The sequence below is a fragment of the Myotis yumanensis genome, unplaced genomic scaffold (assembly GCF_028538775.1).
Source record: "Myotis yumanensis isolate MYYU_CA2020_CCGP unplaced genomic scaffold, mMyoYum1.0.hap1 SCAF_1, whole genome shotgun sequence".
Taxonomy (NCBI): Eukaryota; Metazoa; Chordata; class Mammalia; order Chiroptera; family Vespertilionidae; genus Myotis; species Myotis yumanensis.
Window position 1 is genome coordinate 166763598 of NW_027223752.1, and position 2867 is coordinate 166766464.

The 2867-nt window shown below is 35.4% G+C and overlaps 1 non-coding gene across 1 annotated transcript; it reads right to left on the minus strand.

Annotated features, from left to right (window-relative positions):
- Positions 1 to 1277: 1277 nt before the first annotated feature.
- On the minus strand, positions 1278 to 1380 carry LOC139000567 (U6 spliceosomal RNA). Its single transcript, XR_011469637.1, has one exon. It is a non-coding gene; the product is annotated as a U6 spliceosomal RNA (small nuclear RNA).
- Between the last annotated feature and the right edge of the window lie 1487 nt (positions 1381 to 2867).

Consider the following 2867-nt stretch of genomic DNA (forward strand, 5'->3'; position numbering starts at 1 on the left):
AGAGAAAGTGGACTTTAAAGAAGACTGGTTCAACACAGAGAATGAGGAAACAGCTGAGTACAAATATTAACCAAGGGAAATAAGTATGAAGGCAAAGTAAGAACAGAGGCAAATTAGGGAATCTACTTTTAATTGGACTGAGAATTTTCCTTTGGCAATGCCTAGGGAACCATGAAGGCTGGGAAAAAAGAAAATAGGCTGAAAGATATAAAATCACTACATGAATAGCTACTTGTCAAACAATTTTTTAATATAATATTAATTACTTTAAGATTTTGCTTGGCTTTTATCAGTCACATATCAGAATTTGAATTCTTACTTTTATATATTAAATATTTAAATACATAGACACATAAAAAATATACCTTATAATATTTTTTAAAAATACACCCTCCAACTTCCTTTTCTATTCTTAAAGAACTTTTTTAAAACATGATCTATTATGATTACCTTACCTTGCTGACAACCAGTGCCATTGCAATACAAACCAGACCCAGGAGAAGAAGATTGGGCAAAACACAATCTGCATTCATTTTTTCCCCCAGTAAATCTAATATATAGTTTGTTTTACAAAATATCCAGTTTTCTCTATTTGATTTCTAATTCAAACATTTGCCATAACATCAACAATGATTTGGAGATATAGCAAAAGGATTGCAATTTTGATTTCAATAGCTTAGGAACCCCTCTAAAATCGAATAAATAATGTATCTAAGTGTCTAACACCAGGTACCAGATAGCTTTCACTGAATGTTAGTGTTCTTTATCTTACTCCTATACAGTATGAAGTAGAAAAAAATAAAATATTCATTACTTAAAGTTTAGGTCTTTGGATCTATTTCATTGAATTATAAAATCTAAATGAACAATGACTTCAATACCTTTATCAAGTTCTTATGACAAAGATAATGAATTAATGTGTAGAGTCAAGAGTGTAAGAATTTTATTATATGGATAAAATCTTTTTTTCAAAAAATTGGTTCATCTTTTATTTAATAAAAACTTTCCCTCTTAGTTCTCGTTCACACCAAAGACTATCTATCTATCTATCTATCTATCCATCCACCTATCTGTCATTTATTTCTGGAAATCATAAGTTGAAGTTCATGATCTTATGACTATTTTGCACTAAGTTGCATATATTCACCATGTAAAGATTTGGTGAAAAAAATATTTATTCACCATGTGACTGGTTTTGAAGTGTTCTTTTTTTTTCTATATGAAAACTTTTGTAGCTAGTGACAGAATCTGACCTTTGAAAAAGCTGCATCATGTTTAAAAATATGAGACACTTAATGAATGTGCATGTCATCCTTGTCTAGGGACCATACTAATTGCCTCAATATCCAGTTTAAGTACATGTGCTTCTGAAGTGAGCATTGCATTTTTTAAGGCCTTTAAAACCAAAAAGGCTTCTTTCTATACATTCTTCTTTTGGGGGAGGTGGAGGTATGTGTGAACAAGCCTAAACTCTCTATTTAGTCAGACGTTTTTAATATTCTACTCCTTAAATAACTTATGTTGTGCAACTGACATTCATTGTTGTGCATTAATTGGCATACACATAGGTCACAGGAAAATGCTATCCCATGCAAAATGTAGGTATGTTTCCTACAGCATCATCTCTGAATTTCCAACATCAAGCTGTAACACTATAGAGCCCTGCTCCAAGTTATGTTCCCCGATTACATGTATATAGTCATGTGTATACACAAAAAGCCAAATTACCCTCACTCTCTTTGTCTTTTAGAATCTTACCAAGTTTTCATAAAATTAGGAAGACATTTTTGTCTATAATATTTCTAAAACACTAATATGTATTTCCATTGAAATCTGGATATACTCTTTTTATCTAAGAAATTTTAAAGTTACTTTTCAGATGTAAGGCAGATAGATATTAATGCATAATAACTTTTCACTTCCTATTCCTTAAAATCGTATCTAATAAAGATGGTATATGCAAATTGATCATCATGTCATAACAGTCAAGATGGCTGCACCCACAGAGGAGGCCGAGTTCCCATAACGAGCCTTAATGAGCAATCAGCAGGGACCTGAGGCTGTGCCCCGCCTCCTGTGGGGCTTGATGGGGGATCTCAGGTCTCTCCCACCTCCTGGGAGCCGGGCCAGGCAACCTGAGGCCACGCCCCCTCTCAGCAGGGCTTGACAGGTATGGGTCTGGATCTAGCCCAACGGGGGTGGGGCCAGCCGGGTCTGGGTCTTGTGTGATTTTGAGGAGTATGTGAGTGGGTGAGGATTTGACTCTGATTCCCGTAGTGCACCCAAGATTCTGACAGGAGGAAGACTTTCATATACATTTTACTAATTTTCTTTAATTTCTGACACTTCTATTATAGAGAAAGGGCAAATAGCAATATTAAAATATTTCCTCTAATTAATTCCCTTTTAATGTGCATGAATTTCATGCACTGGGTCACTAGTGTATATATATATATATATATATATATATATATATATATGCCTAAGTGACCAAATGACCAAACAACTGGTCATCCAGTCACTATGACATGCACTGACCACCAGGGCGTAGACGCTCAATGCAGGAGCTGCCCCCGGTGGTCAGTGTGCTCCCACAGTCAAACTACTGCAGTCCCTTCCACTGGCTGGCCACCCCGATTTGGACTGGGGAGATGGCCCCAATCGGCCCCATTCACTGGATAGGCTGAGGGACCCCACCTGTGCACGAATTCATGCACCAGGCCTCTAGTTCTTATATAAAAGTCTTTGGCTAAATTTCTCCTAAATAATTGAAGTGGAAAGTTAAGACTCCAGAATATAAAATATGAAATGGGACACTAATAAATTATTCAAAGTTTTTGATCGATAAATCAATATATATTTTCTGT